Here is a 26,578-nt window from a genome sequence, read left to right on the forward strand (position 1 = left end):
CTCACTGCGGGGGTCCTGGCGCCATCTTGTTGTTTACCGCGACCTCGATCCCTCCCACTCCGGAGAGCCCCGCCTGTTGGAAAGCCCCGGTCAAAACTGAAACTAAAAACCTCCGCCTAGCAATGCCGCTGTGGACTATTCCCCAACAGAGAGGTATAGACATTTTGTCTTACTTTTCAATTTCCTCATCATTCCTATTTCCTGCATTCTCCCTGAACATTCAGGTGTGGGTTTTTCTGTCCTCCTTTTTGGAGTGGTCTTCTCCTGTATCATGTTATCAAGAAATATGAAGGGTCTGAGGTTTTACCCTGCTTTCAAGTTAATTATAGCACTTCAGTTTGTAACATTTTCAGAGATACAGGCAAGAAGACACGAGAGACCAACAAATGGAGACTAAGGATTTTATTACTGTTGGCACCTTTGCCAGGGTTATCTTCATGTTAGTGCCCATTCCCTATATCATTCAAGTCCCATGGAGCAATGCTGATGGCCTGAGATGGGTGCTGCCTATACAACAGGTATATTATTCAGCTTTCTGATGCTACATGACATATCCAGAGCAACCAACTCTATGTAGAGAAAAGGTTTATTTAGCTCACAGTTTTGGAGGTTCACATCTGGGATCAGATGGTCCCACTGGTTTGGCCTCTGATGAGGGTGGTAGACGGTGGTAGAGGGTGGTAGATGGCTGAGCATGCAGAGGGAGAATCACACAGTGACTGGGCCCAAACTTGGGCTTTTATGACAACCTTCACGTGAGAAAGAACTTCCGATGGGATGCCCTCAGTGACCTAAGGAACTCCTACTAGGCCCCAATTCTAAACACTATATCCACTCTCTTAGTACCATTCATTTATGACTTTGGGGTTTAAAGTGTTGCATGATTTTGGGGGGCCAAATCGTATTCAAAGTGTATGTCACAGCTGAGGAACTCTAAGCTCATGAACTTGTACAAACTTTGAACCAGAGGGGGATGTTATTTTTGTTTGAATGCACAGCGAAACTACCCCAGGCTCAAGAGGAGCATGCTGCTTCTATTCCCCGAGATTTATTTCTACATAGCCACCTTTGAAACAATAGTCTAAAGTAAAAGGCTGTCAGTGCCTGTTTCCAAAGATGGAAAGAAACATGAGGTGTGCATGAAAAATTTCCTCCCAACACACAAGCTCCCTGATCCATAAGCACTAAGTTTCACAGCTAATCCTTTAAGGTAAAAGGGATATTTTTACATCATGGAAGAAATTGTGACCAGAGTCAACTGAAGTCATAGCTTGGCTGTTACTATAATAGCTTTAGAATAAGCAGAAATTAGGAATTATTAAGGATGAAGTAAATTTGTTTGATATCCCCTAAGTATTGGCCAAATTATCTATTGATTATTCATTCTTGTGTTTCTTATTATTTAGTACTTAGGAAGGTCACCCTTACATGACATTTGTAACACAGAGATATGGTCTTGACCAGGACAATCAAAATCTTAATTATACTGACAAGTTAGAGTCAGAGTAGATGAGAAACTATTTTCAAGGATAGCTTAGGTGTTCATCTAAAGGAGCTTTTGCTTTCTTGGGATGAAGTTCATTTCATTAGAATTAGTGCATTAGAAGTAGAGGTATGCTTGGTGCATATCATTGTATTGGACACTATGAAAGTAAAAATGAAGTCAAAAGTTCTGGTAGATGGATATAGAAATTTGATTAAGGCAAGAAGTCTTTTGGACTCATTCTGTTTAAATAAAGTATTTAGTAATAATTTGCACCCAATGCTCCATTCTGAGTTAGTTATTTAGAAATTAGGAACACATTTAACTGCTAGGAATAATGCATAAACTATGACATATGAGGGGACTTTAAACAGGTTGTGGAAAAGTGGAATTAAAGAGAAAGTTTATTGTTGATGCAAAAGTTTGAAATCAATGCATTGTTTTTCCATTAAATGCATTTCTGTGAAATTTTTGCAGACTGTATGTATGGGTTAACACATTTTCTGGGTTCAGTTTTTGGGCTTGATCCTTGGTACTAGTGGCAGGCAGTCCTTTGTGTTCAGCAGTTGAAGCACCAGAGGCAGGTGATCCTGGACACTGTAGGAATCTGAATGTAGCAGTTACGAAGTACCAGGAATTGGTACAGATCAATTATTTTCATAAGTTGATAAAAGAGATACTACATAGTAAGCAGTCAGTGGCAGCCTAAAGGTGAACAGGATTAGGAATTTGGGATCTGGGTCATGAGAAACTCTATGAAATAACAAGAAACAAATGACAGGACATGATGATGTCATCAAATTGACAGAAGGCTGTTATAGAAAATAAGGAAGGAGGCCGGCGCTGCGGCTCAATAGGCTAATCCTCCACCTAGCGGCGCCGGCACACCGGGTTCTAGTCCTGGTCGGGGCGCCGGATTCTGTCCCGGTTGCCCCCCTTCCAGGCCAGCTCTATGCTATGGCCCGGGAGTGCAGTGGAGGGTGGCCTGAGTGTTGGGCCCTGCACCCCATGGGAGACCAGGAGAAGCACCTGGCTCCTGGCTTCGGTTCAGCAGGAGCACAGCACACCGGCCGCGGCGGCCATTGGGGGGTGAACCAACGGCAAAGGAAGACCTTTCTCTCTGTCTCTCTCTCTCTCACTGTCCACTCTACCTGTCAAAAAACAAAACAAACAAACAAAAAAACCAACCAACCAACAAACAAAAAGAAAATAAGAAAGGAAAACATTATTTTTAAATGATCCCAATGATCAAGTAAAACAATTACGGTATCAGGGAATTGCTATTTGTTGAATGCCTACTGTAGGTTGGGTACCACATAGGAACTTAAAAAATGTATATTTGTGTGTGTGTATATCTGCATGTGTGTGTATATATGTATATAAATATGCATATATAATTTTAATTCACAGTGGGATGCTCTGAAGCAGGCATGATTATCTCTGTTTTAACAGAGGGAAAACTGAAGCCCAGTGAACTTGTGTGACTCCCTGAAGGACACACAACTAATTGTGGAACTGGAACTAGAAACCAGGCCTTTGGACATGGTTCATTGCTTTCCACTGTAATGCTGCTATTAACATAACTGATTGTTCTATTCTCTGGTAGACATTTTGACCATTTTATAAAGGTATGTAAGAAAAAATAAAAGATTGCTTGCTTGAACTTTTTAAAAAGCGAAAATAAAGGTGAAATATTGAAATGTATTGATTTTGTCACCACAGAAAAAAATAGCATACCTTTCACTTAGCATTCATGCTTCATTCTGTTGTCCTTCCTTTTAATTTATACCTCACTGGTTTCTGAAAAAGGATTGATGGAACTACTTGGCTGACCCCCAGGAAAATAATAAAGTAATACAATTATTTTTAAATTTCTAGCTAAATAAATTGCCAGGCTTCAGAATGTGACAAACTCACAACATTGATATACTAAAAAAAAATTTCATGTGGTGCAGTAAACACGTTGTATTTGTATTTTATATAAATAGAATAACTTTTGCATTATCTATAACTTGTTTTTCTGTTTAACATTCTGTTCTTGGGGTTCTACCTATTAATATTATGTTGCTTTGTGTTGCTATAGCTCTTTCATATTTACTGTTGTGTGTGAAACTCCATGGTGTATACTATAACTTGGTTTTCCTTTGTGTGGCTGACAAACATGTGAGTTGTTTCCATATTTTTTCTATAATGCGCAATGCTGGTATGAACATTCTTTCACAAGTATTGTTGTGCTCACATGCAAATAATTCTGCAGGGCATGCATGCATAGGAGTGTAATTTTTGGGTCATAGTGTAAGTGCACCAACTTTATCATAGTGTTTTTTTAGAATGTTGTACCAATTGCTCCAGTCATGAGTTTCCAAGGCTATGGAAGCCCTCTGAGTTCTCCGACTCTTATCTTGTTTAGACAAGGTCATAGTCAAAGTGGAGGTTCTCTCCTCCCTTCAGAGAAAGGTACCTCCTTCTTTGATGACCTGTTCTTTCCACTGGGATCTCACTCGCAGAGATCTTTTGCCAGAGTGTCTTGGCTTTCCATGCCTGAAATACTCTCATGAGCTTTTCAGCCAGCTCCGAATGCCTTTAGGGCTGATTCTGAGGCCAGAGTGCTATTTAGGACATCTGCCATTCTACGAGTCTGCTGAGTATCTCACTTCCCATGTTGGATCACTCTCCCCTTTATTTACTCCATCAGTTAGCGTTAGCAGGTACTAGACTTGTCTATGTGCTCCCTTTGACTCCCAGTCCCTTCACCATGACCAACTGTGAACTGAAACTGATCACCTGGAACAGTGAGATGGCATTGGTACATGCCACCTAGGGAGATTACTGATGCCATAGACAGGAGTGTCAATTGGTAAAGTCAACAACAGGAGTCACTGTGCACTTACTCCTCATGTAGGATCTCTATCCTTAATGTGCTGTGCATTGAGATTTAATGCTATAACGAGTACTCAAACAATATATTTCACTTTGTGTTTCTATGGGGGTGCAAACTGTTGAAATCCTTACTTAATGCATACTAAACTGATCTTCTGTAAAAAAAAAAAAAAGAAATTATCAATTCCCAACTTGACTCTCACTGGGGTTAAACATGACAATAGGTCTGCTCTGATTTCATCATCATTTAAAAAAATCATCTATTATTTTTCACTTTATGTTTCTGTGTGGGAGCAAACTGTTGAAATCCATACTTAATGTATACTAAACTGATCTTCTGTATATTAAGATAATCGAAAATGAATCTTGATGTGAATGGAAGGGGAGAGGGAGTGGGAAAGGGGAGGGTTGTGGGTGGGAGGGACGGTATGGGGGGGGGAAGCCATTGTAATCCTTAAGTCGTACTTTGGAAATTTATATGCATTAAATAAAAGTTTAAAAAAAAAAAAAGAATGTTGTACCAATTTACATCCCAACAGCCATCCGTGTTTCCATTTGCTTCACAACCACAGCCTATACTTGATATTGTCACTTTTTAGCTGTTGTTGATCCAGGGAGCTCGGCATCACTTTAATTTGTTTGTCCCTGAGTTCTCATAGTTGTTAGTCATTCATGGTCCTATTTCTGTCAGTTTCTAGGACGCTTATCCATTTTCATTGGGTTATTTATCCTTTTTTTCTTTTTTTTAACATCATTGGTTTGAACAAATAGATCTTTAAAAAAGTCTTGTTCTGGAAACTACTCATTTGATAGTAATTAGTGATACCAGCTTTTTTCTTTCACTTTGTGTATTATTTTTTCATTTTTTGAAGAGATTATTGCTTGTAAACACAAGTATTAAATTTTAATACAGTCGGTCGGTGCCCTGGCTTACTAGGCTAATCCTCCGCCTGCGGCACTGGCCCCCCGGGTTCTAGTCCTGGTTGGGCACCAGATTCTGTCCTGTTTGCTCCTCTTCCAGTCCAGCTCTCTGCTGTGGCTCTGGAAGGCAGGGGAGGATGGCCCAAGTGCTTGGGCTCTGCACCCACATGGGAGACCAGTAAGAAGCACCTGGCTCCTGGCTTCAGATCAATGTAGCGTCAGCCGTGGAGGCCATTTGGGGAATGTACCAATGGAAGGAAGACCTTTCTCTCTGTCTCTCTCTCACTGTCTAACTCTGCCTGTCAAAAAAAAAAAAAAAAGAATTGAATACAGTCAAGTTTGTCATCTTTTCTTACATACTTTTATCTTCATGAAGAAACCCCTTCCACTTAGTTTCTTGTTTTTTTTTTTTTTCAAAAATATTTTATTCTTAGGTATTTATTCACCCACCTTTTAACATATATGGTGTTTTAGGTATATAATTTTATTTTTTTATGTGGCTAACTAAATGTAGTCCCTGTGTAGTGCATTATAGTCCATTATACTCATTAAATTTGGCTTCTAACTCTGATATATATATATATATAAAGATTTTATTTATTCATTTATTTATTGAGAGGTAGAGTTACAGACAGTGAGAGGGAGAGACAGAGAGAAAGGTCGTCCTTCCGTTGGTTCACCCTCCAAGTGGCCGCAACTGTTGGAGCTGCACTGATCCAAAGCCAGGAGTCAGGAGCTTCTTCCAGGTCTCCCAGGGGGGTACAGGGGCCCAAGGACTTGGGCCATCTTCCACTGCTTTCCCAGGCTATAGCAGAGAGCTGGACTGGAAGTGGAGCAGCCGGGACTAGAACCGGTGCCCATATGGGATGCCAGCGCCACAGGTGGAGGATTAACCCACTGCACCACGGTGCCGGCTCCTCTGGTGTATATTGTTACCATGACTTGTATAACTAAAAATCCACTCTCTATTTCTAGATCAGATTTAACAATATTTTATTATATGGTTATGATTAAACGTGTCGCTCGCTCCGCAGGCTCGCGGAGGAGCGGCAACGGATTTGTCGCTCCCCGTCTTCGTGGAGGAACGACACAGGACCCTGCGCTGTTCTTTTGTCTGCTTGGCCCTCCCCGGGTTTGCTGCTGGTTCTTCCCGGGTTGGCTGCCGATCCTTCCACCTCCGTGGAAGGGCGGTTCCCCCTGCCACATTCCCCACTTCTGCGGGGGAGCGGCACACCGCCGGCCGGCTCTCTCGGGGGCTGCACAGGTGTTCCTTCAGATAGATGTTCCTGGTGCATGTTGTCTCTCTCCTCCTTTATAGTCCTCTTCCGCCAATCCCAACTCTGCTACCCACACGCCGAGTACGCTGCTCTCCTCCAATCAGGAGCAGGTCCTGCTGTTTATTGGTTGAACTGGAGGCAGCTGTGTAGAAGCTGTTTTCTCCTCTCCCAGCGCCATATTGTGGGAGAGCAGATGCATAGAATAAGTCTTAATTCCAGTAACTTAGTCTAGTCCAGGTTGCTCCCCACAGGATTTGCTGTTGTTTCTTCCCCCGGTCCTCCCTGGATTAGCTGCCGCTCCCCCCGCCTCCATGGAGGGGCGGCCCCCCGCCGTTTCCCCCGCTTCAGTGGAGGAGCGGCACACTGCCGGCTCTCTCAGGGGTTCCTCAGATGTTCCTCCTGCATGTTGTCTCTCTCCTCCTTTATAGTCCTCTCCCACCAATCCCAACTCTGCTGGCGTTCTCTCCCCACGCGCTGAGCACGCTGCTCTCCTCCAATCAGGGGCAGGATCAGCTCCTGCAGCTTGTTAGTCGAATTGGTGAGGCAGCTGTGTGGAAGTTGTTTACTCCCTCTCAGCGCCATATGGTGGGAGATCAGATGCATAGAGTTAGTCTTAGCAGTTCCAGTAGTTTAGTCTAGTCTCGGTAATCTCAGTACTTATTTGTCTCCCGGGCGATGGGCCCTGCCATGTTACAGGAAACCGGCCCTAATCCCCACAAAACGCGTTTTCATTTGAACATAAATAATGGTTGAGATGATATAGACCTGTTAAACAGGAAGCAGGAAGGACGTGAATATACATTTGAGGCAGAGAAACTGATTAGAAGTTTATCGGAGGTTCAAGAAAATGAGGCTGTGAATCATTATAGCACATGGAAATTACGAGGAGAACTGACTGCTCAGTGAATAACGGAACATGGAAAGCAAAGTAAGTTGAATGTCCAGTGCAACTGTAAGTGTTCAGCTGGGATGAATGGTTTAAGGAAAAAGATGATTTCAGTGCTAAGTTAGTTGAAACATGTGGCTAGGGCACTGAGCAGGATATTTAGAAAGCATTTGTATATAGTCGATAAGTTAAATCTGTTGGACGTGTGTTTAAAGACTTCATAGTTTTTTTTTCATTCTTAGTGTTTCAAAAGAATTAGTTATATATTCTGGCTGCAAACTCTTTTTCTAGGAATATGCTGTTCTGATTTGTGTATTTTTGTTTGTTTGTAATCTTTTTATGGTACCTTTTGAAGAACAAAAGTTCTTAGTTTTATTTTTCAGTATTATTAATAATTTCCTCTATGTGTGTACATTTTATTTAAGAATTTTTTCCAAAATGGGGATATGAAATATTTTCCTGTATTATATTCTAATAATAGATTTTACAGTAGAATGTAGATATTTAACCAAAGTGAAATTGATTGTTTATTATAGTATCAGGTGGGGATGGATACAATATCATTTTCCCCCTATGGATACCCAATTGTTCCAGCCCTAGTATAAAGTCCATTTATTTTCCACCAGTTTCCAATACCATCATGATCATATATCAAATGATTAATATATTGCTATTTCTAAACTCTTTATTCTGTTCCATTTGTCTAATTGTCAATCATGTCAATACCATTTGATTTTAACTTCTGTAATGTTATAATGTAACTTGACAGTAGAGAAGGTCTTCATAACTTTTTTCTTACTCAATAGAATTACATCTTCACAATTTTTGGCCTTCTAGCCTCAATAAAAATTTTGTACTAAACATGTTAATTTCTAAACATGCATGCATTTTATAATCCTGTTGGAGTTTTTATTTTCACTAAATTTACTTTACATATCAATTATAACTTAATTTCTTCTTGGTATTCAGTGTTTTAATTCATGAAATTATATAACTCTTTATGTAGGTCTCCCTTAATGTATTTCAGTATGGTTTTATATTTTTGTCAATAATGGTCTTGTATATTTTTACTAAATTTATATCTCAGTATTCCATATATTGTTATTTTAGTTTAAAAACTTCCTTTTCCAAATATCTGCTGCTTGTGTATAGGTTTCTATATATAGATTTTTTTACTCTGTATATTTAATCACCTTTTTTTTTTTAAATTTATTTGACAGATAGAGTTAGGCAGTGAGAGAGAGAGAGAGACAGAGAGAAAGGTTTTCCTTCCATTGGTTCACCCCCAAATGGCCGCTATGGCCAGTGCTGCACTGATCCGAAGCCAGGAGCCAGGTGCTCCCTCTTGGTCTGCCACGCGGGTGCAGGGCCCAAACACTTGGGCCATCCTCTACTGCCTTCCCAGGCCATAGCAGAGAGCTGGACTGGAAGAGGAGCAACTGGCACTAGAACCTGGTGCCCATATGGGATGCTCGCGCTGCAGGCAGAGGATTAATTAAGTGAGCCACAGCACCGACCCCTACTAACCTGTTTTTTTTTTTTTTTTAAATATTATTTGCCAGAGAGAGAGAGAGAGAGAGAGTTAGTTCATATCTGCTGGTTCATTCCCCAAATGCCCAAAATGGCTGAGAATGGGCCAGGCTGAAGTCAGGATCCAGGAACTCAACCCATGTTATCCACATGGATGGCAGTGACCCAACTAATTGAACCATCACTGCTGCCTCCCAGGATTGGTGGGTAGCTAGAATGCTGACTGCAGTCAGGACTTGAATTCAGGTTCTCTGATATGGAATGTGATTATCTTAACTGTAGGCCAAACACTATAGATTCTGTTGGATTTTTTTAAATTAAAAATTATATCAGGGGGCTGGCACTGTGGCACAGTGAGTTAATCCTCCGCCTGTGGTGCCAGCATCCCATATGGCTGCTGGTTCTAGTTTCAGCTGCTCCTCTTCCAATCCAGCTCTCTGCTATGGCCTGGGAAAGCAGTAGAAGATGGCCCAAGTGCTTGGGCCCCTGTATTTGCATGGGAGACCCGGAAGAAGCTCCAGGCTCCTGGCTTCAGATTGCCTCAGCTTCGGCATTGCGGCCATTTGGGGATTTAACCAGCGGATGGAAGACCTTTCTCTCTGTTTCTCCCTCTCACTGTAACTCTGCCTCTCAGATAAATAAAATCTTTTTAAAAATTGTCAGGAGGCAGAGTTAGCCTAGCAGTTAAGATGCCTGCGTCCCATGTTGCAGTGCCTGGGTTTGATTCCCAGCTCTGGCTTTGACTCCAGTTTCCCATCAGTCCAGACCCTGGGTGCAGCAGTGATGGTTCCATTAGTAACTGGGTTCCTGTCACCTCTGTGGGAGACCTGGTTTGAGTTTCTATCTCTTTGCTCCTAACCTTTGCCCTGACCCAGCCCTACCTGTTGTGAGCATTTAGGGGGGTGATCCAGTAGAGGGGAATTCTATCGGTCTCTCCTAACTCTGCTTCTCAAAAAAAATTAAAAAAAAATCATTTGCAAATAATGTTTTAATTTTTTCCTTTTCATTATTTCTATTGTGTATTTTATTGTATTTCTTTTTGGTACTGAACAGTGGTTCTAGTAATGTTTGAATAAGTGGGCATTCTGATCATTTTCCTCATCTCAAATGGAATGCTCTTATCACTAAGTTCAACACTGCCATGTTCAGTCGTGGTTGTTTCATGCATCAGGTAAAGGAATTTTACTCATCAAAAACATTATCAATCCTGAACATTTGGCCTGGATGAGGGAAAGGGAAAGAGAATGGTAAAGGAAAATGTATTTAGTTTTTAATTTTGATTAGTATTATATCTTGAATTTCTAAATGTTCTATTTCATTCCCTCCTTCTCTCCCTTCCTGCTGCATTTTATAATTTCAGCATCTGAAATCTCATATGTCCAACTCTGCTGTTTTGCCTTCTGTTACCTCTCACTTCAGATGACATACTTCCTCATTTGTCTTGTGAGTTTCAATAAGTTCATTTTTTTGACATTTTATGTGTTTGATCATTTTGACTATATTGACAATTTATATTTCCATTGAGTATTAATTGGCATTTGCTTCTGCCAAACATGGTGGAGTGGCGGGAATAGGGGAATTCCTCCAACACAGAAACATCATCAGTTTTGTTGTCTGAGGTGATTTTTGACATGCCCAGGGAGCATGAGATTGGGCCTCAAATTCAGGCGAGGGCCAACTTGTGGATATGAATTCCAAGGGGGCAATTTTATGTTTCTTTCCACCCAATGCCATGTTTTGTAATAGGCAATTTTCCTTGCTGTCCCCTGGATTTATTTCTAGTTCACGTATACCTCAAGGGTTTAGGCCTTTGGGGTTCCTGATTTATTAAGGCATCTCTTATTAGCTTCCTAGGCTGGTCTGTTCTTCCCAGGATTTATCTCCTGGTACCTGCAGACACAGAAGCCGAAGTTCACCTTCATGAGCAGATGTCCTCAAGTGAAAGATTCAAGCTTAGCTTACCTCTCTAGATTCCCAATTCCGCTTCCTTTTTGGCTGAGCTTTCTTGTTAACACATAAATGGATTTAAAAATAAATTTTTAATTGTTTTCAATTGACGAGTTGGTCAGGAAGTGTGTTATAGTAATGCAAAAGAGAGTTTTTGAGAGTCGTTGAAAATCATTTATTCCTCCTATAAAGTTAAGATTAGTGTGGAAAGAATGTGGGGAAATTCTTTATGAATATAAGAGTGTCAAAAAAAGATCATAGATCAGACCTTTATCCATTTACTCTCATATATATTTACTCTGTTATATGATATGGTGTATATATATATATATATTTACTCTGTTATATGATATGGTATATATATATTTACTCTGTTATATGATATGGTATATATATATATATATTTACTCTGTTATATGATATGGTATATATATATATATATTTACTCTGTTATATAATATGGGGTATATACCTATATATATTTACTCTGTTATATGATATGGTATATATATATTTACTCTGTTATATGATGTGGTATATATATATATATTTACTCTGTTATATGATATGGTGTATATATATATCTTTACTCTGTTATATGGTATGGTATATATATATTTACTCTGTTATATAATATGGGGTATATACCTATATATATTTACTCTGTTATATGATATGGTATATATATATATTTACTCTGTTATATGATATGGTATATATATATTTACTCTGTTATATGATGTGGTATATATATATATTTACCCTGTTATATGATATGGTATATATATATATATTTACTCTGTTATATGATATGGTATATATATATATTTACTCTGTTATATGATATGGTATAACACCATCTGTGTTAATCACAGAAGACATCAACAAGTACATTGAAAGTTCCCTGGATTCCAAAATCTTTATAGAAATGTGACGAATTTAATCCAAATGTTATAAATTAAATGCCCCTACCCAACTGGGGCAATTAAGCAAAGCACTTTGAAGAGGTGACATTTGATCTGCATCCACAGGCTAACCCTGGAGAGAGGAGTGAAAGGTCATTCCTGGTAGAAGGAATACAGAGCATGGGCAAGGGTGTGGGAGTCCAAGAGTATCTTTAGGTATCTGCACCTGGCAGGATTGTAGGTGACCTAGGGAGTTGGTTAATGATTCAAATGAAAAGCAGGATTGAGGCTATGTCTTGGAAGGCCATGAATTCTAGGCTAAGCAAGCTGAAGTTAGGAAGGGGACTAGTTTATTATTTGATATGTTATCATATAATATGCTTATATTATTTATAAGATAAACAATTTTATCAAATCAATTTCCATAAAAAGTTTAAAAATATGGTATATATAATGTAATCTTTAAGAACAATACTAATTCAATTTATTAATAGGCTCATAGGCATCTCAATTTTATACATTCCTTGTCATTTCTGGGAGATTAATGGTAGGATCAACATTTATTCTGTTGAACTATGGCAGTTATGAACAGAGGCAAATTGAGAATAACTTGAAGTATGAGAGTGAGAAGCAAGTAAAAGATTATGTCTTATTCAGTTTCTGATTTGAATAATCTCCATTTCTGATGATGGGTCAATGTTGTATACAACATCTTCCATAGCTTAGAAAAAATTTACCTAACTTTTGAATAGATTTGAAGTCACATCGTGATATTTCAATTTATGAATAAGACTCAAGCCCAAGTTGTAATCCTGAGGACATAATATTTGAGTTACTATTTTTTTCTTTCTCATTTTAAAATGAAAAAGTAGATCGGGTTCTAGCTCAGGCAATTTTGGTTACTTTATTTTTTTAAGTAATGATATTTTAACAGAACATACATATAAATGACTTAGGCCATCTTATTTTAAAAAGAAACAGAATCATTACATGCCAGTCAGGATTGGTGGTATAAAAATTCAAGGCCTATTTTACAAATGGTAAGGATCAGAGAATTACCAAAGGAACATGCAAATGGCAGGTGTAATTTTTATTTCTGAATCAGGGTAGAAAATGAGAATGTGTCTTTCTCTACTATTACCAGATGCTCATTAGGATCTGTCTCACACATGGGACACAGACACAGATGAGTCTTTCTCAGGCAAAATACATTAACATTACAAATGCCAGCTTGGTCTGAATCTATGTCAAGAAGCATTTTCTCTCAGAGGCATAGTAAGGATTACATTAACAGTGCAGTTATTAAGCTGTGTTGAATAATTCTGTGTTTTAGAAAAGGAAAGTGACCTTTTATATCTCAAAGAAATAATAGCATTAGAGATATATTTAAGATAAAACTAATTGGGACAGGACAGTAGATGTAATACCAGCTTTACAAAAATATGGGAAGAGAAATTTGGTGTTCAGTTAAAAACAAAGTATTTTAAATAATGTATTTTGTAATATTAGAATTAGATGTATGACTTTTGTTTCTTTTTAATCAAACAGTTCATCTTCTGTTTTAGGCTGTAAATAGTTAACAGAGAACAGCAATCAATTTAGTACTGAAAGGTCTCACTTCTGTATTGTTTGAAATATGGGCACAATTTGGGACCTGAACTCCATAATGAGTACAATTATTATTTCCTCTTCAACAGTCAGAGTTACATATCTATCAAATTTTAGCATGTTTGAAATCTGAATGTTTCCCAAAAAAGCAATGTGAAAAGACACACACTCTGCTCCTGTGCTGCTTAGTGGTTGTTATCTTTGTGAGTCATAATATAGTCAGTCCTATGTGATAGCATTCAAAAGCCTGGCTTTTTAAAATGTTTTTTATTGTTAAATTTTTAAGGTGAACACATTTTATGTATACAGATTTAGGAACATAGTAATACTTCCCACCCTACCTTCCCTCCCATCCACCTTCTTAACCTCCCTCCTTCTTCCTTTTCATTTCTTCCTTTAATTTTTAAAAAAGATTTATCTATTTATCTGAAAGTTAGAGTTATACAGAAGGAGAAGGAGAGGCAGAGAGAGAGAGAGAGAGAAAGAGAGAGAGAGAGAGGTCTTCCATCTGCTGGTTCACAGCTGGAGCTGTGCCTATCCGAAGTCAGGAGCCAGGAGTGTCTTCTGGGTCTCCCATGTGGGTGCAGGGACCCAAGGACTTGGGTCATCTTCTACTGCTTTTCCAGGCCATAACAGAGAGCTGGATCAGAAGTGGAGCAGCATGGACTCGAATGGGTGCCCATATGGGATGCAGACACTGCAGGCGGCAGCTTTACCTACTATACCACGGCACTGACCCCCTCTTCCTTTAATTTTTACAATGACCTAATCTCTGTCTATTCTATACTCATAAGATTAACCCTACACTAAGAATTCAACAAATAGTAAGAAGAAAAAAACACAGTAGAGACAAGGGCTGTAAACAATCATTGAATCTCAAAATGTCAGTTTTACTCATATACAATTCATTTTTTGGGTACTCAGTTAACACAGATCAGAGGAAACATATGGTTTTTGTCTTTTGGGGACTGGCTTATTTCACTAAGTATAATGGTTTCCATTACATCCATTTTGTTGCAAAAGACAGGATTTCATTTTTTTTAATGGCTGAGTAATATTCTATACTCTTTCTATATAGCACAATTTATCCAGTCATCAGTTGATGGACATCTAGGTTGATTCCATATCTTAGCTCTTGTGAGTTGAATTGCAATAAACATGGGGGTATGGATAACTTCCATATGCTGATTTCATTTCATTTGGGTAAATTCTCACAAGTGGGATGGCTGGGTCATATGGTAGATCTATTTTCAGATTTCTGAGGTATCTTCATACTGCCTTCCACAATGGCTGTAGTAGCTAAAAGCTTGGCTTTTAACTTACATTTGAGTCTCTAATGTTGCTTTCATTGTTTTAAAAAGAGGTAACACTGCAGTGCACAACTGAAATGAAATATTTTTGTACAAAGAAGGGATACTGAATGCTAAACAATGAAATCAAAGCAGTAGGAAGTTGCCAAATCTGTAGACTGTATTATGGCATTTCAAAGCCAGGGGAGACTGCATGACACATTTGAGATCTTAAAGGATTATTACTCAGGTGCCAAACATCTATCTATCAAAAGCTTTTGGATGAATTTCAAGGGAAGAGAATTCACTTATGTCGATGGGCAATTCAATCAACAAATTAGTGAAACCATCAGTTTAGCAAAGTGGGAAATGCAAACACAACCCCACAATTATTCTGTTGATCTTAAAAATGCCCGAGAGATCAAGATTGCAAATATGGATTTTAAAATGCAACACGTTGTCACATTGCCTTACTGAAATAAAGTCAGAAGAATGAGAAGACCCTAGAACTCGAATTTGATGTTGATGATGCAGAAAGTGCTGTACATAATTACGTGAATAAATATACACTATCATCAGTATGTAAACAATGTAAGGATAAAAATAATTTAGTGTTTTGTTTCTTCAAACATGATTCATTTTTGCAGAAGAAATGGTAATCAGTAAGATCGAAGAGTGATCCCTAAATTACTTCACACAAATAGGATATTTTTGGAAAGGGTTCCTATGTTTGAACTAGGATGACAAGTCTATATTTAAGTAGAAAACTTAAACTCATCATATTCTTGTGGACAAAGTGGAGAAATATACACTGGGCTAGACAGTGTATTAGAAGTTGAATGACTGCTGATATAGTCAGACGAGTAGATTGATGGCATCTGGAAAAAGGTTTCTAGTGGCTTATGGATAACTTTCCTAGGCCTTCTTCCATGTGGTATAATTTGTTGGCAACTTGAACACATGGAAGCCTTTATTATAAGAGTTGTGGTTATAAAATAGCAGGGATAAAAATAGTTTAGATGATAAAGTGAGGCTCTCTAAACATTTTGATGGGGTACAATGATGCATTTAATCCACTAAGATTAATTTTGTAAGACTTTGAGCCTGGGTATATAAAGTTATTCAGGTAACCTAGTTCTTAATTTCTAACTATATTGCTATACCTTTCTAAGCTTCTGTTTCCTTATGTTTAAAACTGGGATGTAATTGTTCCCATAGAGCTAAGGGTTAGGGCACAATGCTGGCACAGAATGAATACTCAATGGGTGTCACTAACTACTTTTCCAGAAATCTTTGAATAGAATCCAAATTGTAATACTTAGGTGATATTTGACCTTGGGTAAGGCATTTATTCTTCTTTTTTTTTTTTTTTTTTTTTTTTTTTTGACAGGCAGAGTGGACAGTGAGAGAGAGAGACAGAGAGAGAAAGGTCTTCCTTTGCCGTTGGTTCACCCTCCAATGGCCGCCGCTGCAGCCGGCGCACCGCGCTGATCCTGGCAGGAGCCAGGAGCCAGGTGCTTTTCCTGGTCTCCCATGGGGTGCAGGGCCCAAGCACCTGGGCCATCCTCCACTGCACTCCCTGGCCACAGCAGAGAGCTGGCCTGGAAGAGGGGCAACCGGGACAGAATCCGGCGCCCCAACCGGGACTAGAACCCGGTGTGCCGGCGCCGCAAGGTGGAGGATTAGCCTATTGAGCCACGGCGCCGGCTCATTTATTCTTCTTAAGCTTCATTTTCCTCCTCTGAAAGTCAAGATAAAAATAGTATCTACCTCATATGTAGTTATTACAAGAATTAAATGAGATGATGCATGTGAGGCCCTCTTGGAGGTGCTTGGCGCCCAGTGAGCTCTTAATGGATTTAAGCAATTACACTGAACATTAGTGTGACTTGCAGAAAATCTACCTTTATATTAAATTGCAAAAATAGAACTACAACTTCTCTCAGATAGGGAAATTATACATCTACTCTACAGCATACCAAGTTTGGACTATTATATTGATTGGAATGTAAATTTTAACAGAATTATTGGAAAACTGAAGTGTGTAGAATCAAATTACGTGAATAATGATGGAAGTCGTGGAGGATGTTTATCCTAGGGAAGGGAAGATGAGGGAGGAAGCTACCTGAAGGCTCATCATTGGAAGAGGATGAGCTAGCCTGTGAGGACCCTTCAGTTAGAATTATGACAATGGGAGACAAGGTTTTGGCTCCACTTGAGAAAGCCATTCTTTTTGCTGGAGCTAAGGATAGGATGGCTACCTTGGAAGCTAGTGGCTGATTTCTTCATCATTGAAGTATTGTTTTTAAACTGAAAAGTCATTTGAGGGAGGGTTTCAGAGAAGATTTGGGGATTTGAGAGGGGATTTGGCTCAGAGATGTTTAAAGGCCAATCCTTTCTTCAGATTCTGTGGTTCTGTTGATTTCTTTACATCAACATCTAAAAGCTTTCTTAAAACTTGTGCTTAGTCACCTAGTCTTTTCTTTCAGATTATTTGACTGAAGTTTCCCACACTAAGTAAGAACTGCCTATTCTTTTTTTTTTTTTTTAAAGATTTATTTATTTGTTTGAAAGTCAGTTACAGAGAGAGGAGAGGCAGAGAGAGGTCTTCCATCTGCTGGTTCACTCCCCAATTGGCCGCAATGGCAGGAGCTGTGCCCATCCGAAGCCAGGAGCCAGGAGCTTCTTCTGGGTCTCCCACGCGGGTGCAGGGGCCCAAGGACTTGGGCCATCTTCCACTGCTTTCCCAGGCCATAGCAGAGAGCTGGATGGGAAGTGGAACAGCTAGGTCTTGAACTGGCGACCATATGGCATGCTGGCACTTCAGGCTAGGGTGCCAACCCACTGCGCCACAGCGCTGGCCCCAAGAACTGCCTATTTTTGTTCTTTAAGGGCAAAAACTTGTTTCTCCCATTGCTTTTATTGAAGCTATCTGGGCAAATGTATTTGCAGAATCTGTGCATGCCAATCATATTGCATTGGTTTTAAAATGTGGAAGTTGATAAAATAGCTAGAAGAATTATTGGTCACAGGATTTCTGATGACTCAGTTGTAATACCTGCAATGCCTCTGTCCCACGTATGGTCAATATTAGTTAATAGTCATGTAAATATTGGGTATATAGTTTACAAACAAGCTTGCTATTGCAGGCATTCTTTGAACAATGTGTCTCACAGGAAAAATTGTATTGACATTTACTATCTCATTCAGCATAACATTCTGTTTCCAGGTAATTTAATTTTTCCTTGCTTTTCAGTTCATGCTCCATAGCCTTAGAATTATGTTTAAAAAAAAACAAGCACCAGCCCTCTGCTTTTGTAGAGATTAACAAATAAACCACGAGTAGCCTTGGAGGACAAAGGGGAAGAGTCTCCAATGGATATAACCTTATGGTGTACTTCATGTGGAAGAAGGTGGCATGATGTCAGATCTATATCAGTTCATGGGAAATAGTTAAAAGTTTGATCACATGGAAAAGAAGTTGGGAGAAATAGACTTGGATGTTTGTTGAGAAGGAGGATTAGTGGAAGATTAGTGAATGAACCTTTTGAAATTGGCCCAGCATGTGAGAATATTAATGTCCCATGTGAATCTTTACAGAATGTTGAAGAACCAAGTGAACCAGATGACCTATCCTGTTGATGCCAGTCAACTTTGCCTGGTGACCTTACTCCATCAGTGTGCTTATAAACAATAGCCCATTATAATAGCAATGAAGATTACATGTCTCAATGAAAAAATTGATGGCCTCTCTCCAAGGTTGACTAGGCTACTCTTATGACTGAGTGCCCAATCTGCCAGCAGTGGAGACTAATAGTGAACCCTCAGTATTGCATGCCATGATGAAGGGACAAGCCTGCCTTCTGGGTGACCATATTGGGTCTTCTCCATTGTTCAGTGAATAGCATTCTGTTCTTACTACATGAAACACTTGCTCTGGATCTGATTTGTTTTTCTAGGCTATCATGCTGTTTCCGTTGACTTCATAAATACCTTATTTGCATCATGCCTTTTCACATAACATGGCTTTTAATCAAGCAACTCATTTTATAGCAAAATAATTAAGGCTAGTGCTCTTGAAGGTCACTGTTATTTCCACAAAACCTGGCGTTGCTTAATGATCTAATGAAGACTTCTTTACTATGTCAGCTGAGAAATGAAACCTTTTGACATTAGGGTGGTGTCTTCAGAATAAAGTCCATTTTCTGAACTAATGACTAATATTTTCTTGCAAAATCAAAACTGAGGTATGAAGTGGGGTGGTATTTCTCATGATCATACTCCAAGACCAATGTACAAAATTTTTGCTTTCCAAAAATGACTCTAGACTCTGTGCTAGATTGGAGGACTTAGTATTTAGTGGAGAAATAGTTTACCACTAATGACACGACTGAACTGGAAGTTGAAACTGCTACTCACTTTTTAGGCTTCTCTTGCCAATGAACTACCAAGAAGAAGAGTTTACTGCGGAAGTTTACTCTGGTTTCTTAAGATGAAGCTCCTCTGGAGTGCCTCCTAGTGAGAAAAGCTAATGGATGATGACAGCAACCCATGTGGTCAGGACCAAGGCTCAGACCACGGAGACTTTTGCTTTGGATTATTCTGCTGGACAAAGAATCATGATCAGCTGAAACTTGTGCTGAGCACAAAAGGAACATGGAAGAAGAAAGTTATCAACACCAGAGATAATCCCCAAAACATCTGCAGAAATGAAAAATTATTTTAGTGGCTGTATTATCTTCTATGTGTATAATTATACATTAATGTTTCTCCATACCAGGGGATTCCAGTTCAATCCCATCAAGGTGGCATGTGCCAATGCCATCTCACTATTCCAAGTTATCAATTTTAGTTCACAATTGATCATAATGAAAGGACTAAGAGTCAAAGGGAGCACATAAACAAGTCTAGTACCTGCTAACACTAACCGATAGAATAAATAAAGGGGAGAGTGATCCAACATGGGAAGTGAGATACTCAGCAGACTCATAGAATGGCGGATGTCCTAAATACCACTCTGGCCTCAGAATCAGCCCTAAAGGCACTCGGATCTGGCTGAAAAGCCCATGAGAGTATTTCAGGCATGGAAAGCCAAGACACTCTGGCAAAAAGATCTCTGTGAGTGAGATCCCAGTGGAAAGAACAGGTCTTCAAAGAGGGAGGTGCCTTTCTCTGAAGGGAGGAGAGAACCTCCACTTTGACTATGACCTTGTCTAAACAAGATAAGAGTCGGAGAACTCAAGGGGCTTCCATAGCCTTGGAAACTCATGACTGGTGCATAGGGAGATTACTGATGCCATAAACAGGAGTGTCAATTTGTAAAGTCAACAACAGGAGTCACTGTGCACTTACTCCTCATGTAGGATCTCTGTCCTTAATGTGCTGTACATTGAGGCTTAATGCTATAACGAGTACTCAAACAGTATATTTCACTTTGTGTTTCTATGGGGGTGCAAACGATTGAAATCTTTACTTAATGTACACTAAACTGATCTTCTGTAAAAAAAAAAAAAAAAGAAATTATCAATTCCCAACTTGACTCTCACTGGGATTAAACATGACAATAGGTCTGATCTGATTTCATCATCATTTAAAAAAAATCATCTATTATTTTTCACTTTATGTTTCTGTGTGGGAGCAAACTGTTGAAATCCTTACTTAAGGTATACTAAGCTGATCTTCTGTATATTAAGATAATCGAAAATGAATCTTGATGTGAATGGAAGGGGAGAGGGAGTGGGAAAGGGGAGGGTTGTGGGTGGGAGGGACGGTATGGGCGGGGGGAAGCCATTGTAACCCATGAGTCGTACTTTGGAAATTTATATTCATTAAATAAAAGATTAAAAAAATTATACATTAATGTTTCTCATATCTAATTTTCCTTGCTTTTCAAAATTAATATGTACTGTCTATATAACTGAACATATTGTCCACATTTGTATTCATTAAATTTCACTGCTTTTCTAAATATTTAATTTTTAAATGAACATACAGTAAAATTGACATTTTTGGTGCAAATCCTATTAATTTTAACACATGTGGATAATTTTGACACGTGGTAACCACTACCACAGTTAAGACACAAAAGTCTCATTACCTATAAAAATCTCCCTTGTGTTAGCCATTTGTGGTTCTATCTCCTTATCATCACCCCAACCCCTGACAACTCCTGATTACCACAAATATCTATCATTATAGTTTTGTTTATTATTTCTTTATATAAATATATAATGTAAATATATAACATAATATTACTATAAACATATTATATAAATTATAGAGTTGTAGACAGAGAGAGGGAGAGACAGAGAGAAGGGTCTTCCATCTGCTGGTTCACTCCCCAAATGGCTGCAGTGGCTGGAAATGAGCTGATCTGAAGCCAGGAGCCAGAAGTTTCTTCTGGGTCTCCCACATGGGTGCAGGGGCCCAAGCACTTGGGCCTTCTTCCACTGCCTTCCTAGTCCATAAGCAGAGAGCTGGACTGGAAGAGGAGCAGCTGGGAAATGAACTGGCACCCATATGGGATGCCAGCACCACAGGTGGAGGCTTGGCCTACTAGGCCACAGTGCTGGCCCCTACTGTAGTTTTTTAAATAAAAAAATTAGTGATGTTTATTTTATTTGAAAGGCAGAGTGACACAAGGAAAGACACAGAGGAATCTCCCATCTGCTGGTTCACTGCCCAAATGCCCGCAACAGCTAGGACTGGGCTAGACCAAAGTGAGGAGGTCCCCATGTGGGTGGCAAGGACCCAAGTACTTGAGTCATCAACTGCTGCTTCCTAGGGGTGTGCATGAGCAGGAAGCTGTCTCAGAAGGGGAGCTGGGCTTCAAACTGGGCATTCTGGTATGGAATGTATCATCTCAACTGTTGGGCCAAACATCTGCCCCTCACTATAGTTTTATCTTTTTCAGAAGGCAATATAAGTGGAATCATGTGGTGTATAAAACCTTTTGAGTCCAGCTCCTTTCCATCAGTACATTGCCTTTGAGATTTATTCAAGTTATAATGTGTGGCAATAGTTCATCTACTTTTATTGCTGAATAGCAAATCCTTAGTTTTTAATATATGATGGGTTGGTGGTATTTAACTTTATAATTTACCCAACAGATTTCAGGATATCAGGATAGGAGTGTCACTGAACTAGAAGAGAAATGAACATCACCCAGAGATGAAAATTTAATGCAGACCTGAGTGTTTGTGCATGTTGAGTGACAGAGGGTGGACTGCTGCAGAAATTGCAGTTTGATTCTCTTACATCCATTCGGTTCCATTTTTAGTGTGCCATCCTGAACCAAAGGGATTAAGCAGGTAAAACATGACCAAGGCTCCATGTAGCTCGATTCTGTGTTAAAACTAGGGCTTGCCACGGAAACACATTTACATGAGACTGGGAAGGAGTGAGTGAGCAGTATGAAGCAGCAGGTGCATGAGCATAGATTAACTCTTCTGGCAAGCATAGCAACAGGGCCCTTGAGTTCTCCTGCTCCAGTGGGCAAGTAAGTTTGAGTGGTACGTGGAGGCTGTAGTGGAAATTCCACCGAAGTAGTCTTTTTGTTGGTAGATAGTCATTCCTAGATATGATTCACTTGGTTCCATGATCCAAGCTTGGTTTACCAGATTTCCAAGAAACTCTCTGATATACATGTACTATATTATGTAATGAGAGAAATATGTAGTAATTTTTCTCCTTAAACTGGACAAAGTGGATTCTATTATCTGCATGTGATCCTTTGTTCATGAAATTAAGCTTTGGATGCATTTTAGAAACTGTTAAATAAATTTCCGAAGGTCTGAAACATTTCATATTAGCAATAAAAACAATTCCTTTCATTTAAGATGATTATATGTGCATTCATTCATGCAGTCCATATTTACTGAGTGCCAATATAGTAGATCTGGAAATATAACAATTAAAAGCAAAAACAAATCCTATTTTCATAGAGATTCTATTTTAGTGAAGAGAAATAGACAGTAAGTAAAACATGCAACATGCAAGATGATGGGGAGAAAAGCAAGAAAAGGAGAAAGGGAGTGTCAAGGATTTTAGAAAGGCAGGAAATTAGTTTCCTCCCTGGGACATGGCATTTGAGCAACTATCTGAAGAGAGAGGGAGAGATGTGGGCCGAGAGAACAATTATGAGTCCCTGAGGTAGAAGCGCATCCTGTTAGGTTGAAGCAACAAGGGTACCAGTGTGGCTGTCATGCAGGGAAGAAAGTGCCTTTGAGATCATTAACTCAAGGACAAGCAAAAAGAGTGAAAGTTTAGGCTACAGCTCAACATAAAAAGTCATCTAGAATGTACACAAATTATTTGTTGATAATCATCAAAATGAAAAAAAGAAAACATAAACAATCTCAGAGAAAACTTCTGGTCTAAGAAGGCATTAGAGGCATCTCCCTTCCTGAAGAGATTTTGGATTCCAGAGGAGAAATGTTGGTATAAACAGTTCAGGAAAGGAGCATTTGTAAGCAATACTATGGTGGGTGCTTTGGGCACATGAACTCCCGATGTACACTAATTGTATACCCATCCTACAATGTCAAGCATTTCAGTTGTAATTTACAGATGAAGAAACTAAAGTCACAGGTAATCAGGTCAGGTTCCCAAGATAACACAACCAGTAAACAGAGGAGTCTCAATTTAAAATACAAGTTTTCTTGCCTTCGTATTTGTGGTGGTTAATTTTTTGTGTCAGCTTGACTTGGCAAAGGGCTTCCCAGATAGCTGGTTTGACATTATTTATGGGCGTGCCTGTGAAGATGTTTCTTGACGAGATAGGCATTTGAATCAGAAGATTGAATAAAGAAAATCCATGCTCGCCAAGGTGTGCAGGCATCACCCAATCCAGTGAGGACCCTAGAGTGTAACAAGGCAGAGGAATGGCAAAATTCTGTCGCAGGTGTCCATCCATCTTCTCTTGTCCTCGGACATCTGAGCTCCTGGTTCTCAGGCCTTTGGCTTTGGGCTTAATGACACCACTGGCTTTCCTGGGTCTCCAGCCTGAGGAAGGCAGACTGTGGGACTTCTAAGCCTTCCTAATTGTGTGGGCCAATTCCTAGAACTAATATCTACTGTCTGTCCATCCATCCATCCATCCATCCATCCATATACACACACTATTTTTCTGCTTCTCTGGAGAATCCTGGTTACTACAGCATTCTCTGAATATTCTACAACCTCTTACAGTAAGTTTAACTCTATATCCAAGTAAATTTTTTTCTCTTTTAACTACAAATAGTTTTGATTTGATCCTTGAGGGAAATGGACAGCAAGGGAGATATATTATTCTGTGAAAAAAGGCTTTCATGGACCTAGAGAAAGTAAATCAAAACACTATAATGGAGCCTTCCTCATATGACCTATTTTCCATTTTTTGAAATCATCTCTTGTTTCTTTTAGAATACTATTTATCCTCCACAATTTCCCATACCTCTTCCAAGTTATGACCAAGACAGAAGTGTAAAATGTAGAATATGATAAAAATGTAGCTTAATTAGTCTACTCTCTTAAAAATATAGTTTATTTCAAAAATTGAATACATGTTTTCTATAAAAATTTGAAGGAGCATAAAGATATAAAGAAATAGAAAAAAACCCATGTCCATATTATTCAGAAAACACCACTATTAATATTTTGATCTATCCTCTCAGTCTTTTTTTAAAGATTTGTTTATTTATTTGAGAGGCAGAGTACAGACAGAGAGAGGGAGAGACAGAGAAAGAGAGAGAGAGAGATCTTCCATCCACTGGTTCACTCTCCAAATGGCCACAATGGCCAGGAGCCAGGAGCCTCTTCCAGCTCTCTCATGTGGTACAGGGGCCCCAGTACTAGGGCAATCTTCCATTGCTTTTCCCAGGCCATTAGCAGGGGGCTGGTTTGGAAGAGGAGCAGTCGGGACATGAACTGGCACCGTTATGGGATGCTAATGCCACAGGAGGAGGCCCAACCTATTAAGCCACATTGCCAAATCCTCTGTCAGTCTTTTTTAATATGGATTTTTAGACCTTGTTAAGACCATACTCTATGCAATAATTTAAATTTATAAAAGTTTTAATAGTATAGAAGATAATAAAACACTCTCTAAGTAGTCAACTCCTAGAACCTATGTTTGAAACACCACGGTGTCTATTACCTAGGAATCTGCCTTTATTTCCCCATCTATTAAACAGGGATACTAAGAGTAGCTACCTCCTAGGTTTTTTTTTAAGGGCTAAATAAAGTAGTGCTTGTAGAACTGTCAGAACAGTGCTAGTATTTATCTACTAAGGGATCAATAAATTTTAGTGTTATAATCATTGCCATTCAACCCTCAGTAACAATGCTGTATTTTTTCTTATTTGCTCCAGATTATTTCCTTCCTTCCCTTCCATCCTTCTTTGCCTTCAGAAACAAAGTATTAACTTACTCTCCTTCTGGATCTCATTCTTCCTTCCTTTCTATGCACTGTTCTGAAGTTGGTTCATATCCACATTTTTCTATTTCTACTATATTGAATGTTCCCATTGTGCATAAATTTCAAATCACGATTTTTCTCATGTACGTGAAAGCACTTTTTTTATTTATTTGAAAAGCAGAGTTACAGAGAGGCAGAGGCTGAGAGAGGGAGAGGGAGAGAGAAAGAGAGAAAGAGAGAAAGAGAGAGAGAGAGAGAGAGAGAGAGAGATCTTCCATCTGCTGGTTCACCCCCCAGATGACCGCAATGGCCAGAGTTGTGCTGATCTGAAGCCAGGAGCCAGGAGCTTCTTCCAGGTCTCCCATGTGGGTGCAGGGGCCCAAGCACTTGGGCCATCTTCTACTGCTTTCCCAGGTCATAGCAGAGAGCTGGATCAGAAGTGGAGCAGCTGGGACTAGAATGGGTGTACATATGGGATGCTGGCACTGCAGATGGTGGCTTTACCCACTATGGCACAGTGCCGGCCCCAAAAGTATTTTCATAAGCATTTCCCTCTGTCAGACACCTGCCATAAAATGATTCCTTGTGTTGTAATAATAGACCATTGAGCATATTAAATTAAATTTGGTCTAAAGCTGCCTCATAGCAACTGCAACATAACTTAATATGTAAACACACTATAATCTAAATAAGAGTATATTCTTCTCACCAGTAGCTGAGTCCGTGCTAAGCATAGCAGCTCAATCAGTGTCCATCCAATCAGAAGCTGCAAACTAAATAAGGCAAATGAAGGGCTGTAGCCAATCAGGTTATTTCTATAACCTGTTATTTTCTATTAATACTGCCAGCCCACGTTGCCTGGTGGGGCTCTGTGAACATTTACTGCTTCAGGATGCTGCCTGATTCATGAATGGCTTGCTGAGATAAACTCTGCTCAATTTAATTTGTATAAAATTTTTCTTTTAACAAGTAACTCGTTATTTAGTTAACTGGTTTCCTAATTTTATTTAGGTTTCATTTACTTTTTCTTTTATAAATAAGACTGGTGAACATTTTTACATACATCTCTTATGTTTTCTTCAGGTAAAACAGATTTGCATCAAAGAACACAAACATTATAAGTAATGATTATATGGGCCGGTGCTGTGGTGTAGCGGGTAAAGCCGCCGCCTGCAGTGTCAGCATCCCATATGGGCGCTGGTTTGAGTCCCGGCTGCTCCACTTCTAATCCAGCTCTCTGCTATGGCCTGGGAAAGCAGTGGAAGATGGCCCAAGTCCTTGGACCCCTGCACCCACGTGGGAGACCCGAAAGAAGCTCCTGGCTCCTGGCTTCGGATCGGCTCAGCTCCGACCATTGCAGCCATCTGGGGAGTGAATCAGCGGATGGAAGACCTCTCTCTCTCTCTCTGCCTCTCTGTAACCCTTTCAAATAAATAAATAAATCTTAAAAAAATAA

General features: G+C 39.3%; 1 long non-coding RNA gene across 2 annotated transcripts; it reads left to right on the forward strand.

Annotated features, from left to right (window-relative positions):
• Window positions 1-14: 14 nt before the first annotated feature.
• LOC149121853 (uncharacterized) lies at window positions 15-26,578 on the forward strand. Of its 2 annotated transcripts, none has more exons than XR_016222815.1 (2): window positions 15-153; window positions 2,894-3,226. It is a non-coding gene; the product is annotated as an uncharacterized LOC149121853 (long non-coding RNA). The 2 variants fall into 2 exon arrangements; XR_016222816.1 differs by lacking the exon at window positions 2,894-3,226 and adding an exon at window positions 26,206-26,578 and having other exon boundaries at window positions 19-153.

The sequence above is a fragment of the Oryctolagus cuniculus genome, chromosome 16, assembly GCF_051225735.1.
Source record: "Oryctolagus cuniculus isolate XC-2025 breed Fujian yellow rabbit chromosome 16, ASM5122573v1, whole genome shotgun sequence".
Lineage (NCBI taxonomy): Eukaryota > Metazoa > Chordata > Mammalia > Lagomorpha > Leporidae > Oryctolagus > Oryctolagus cuniculus.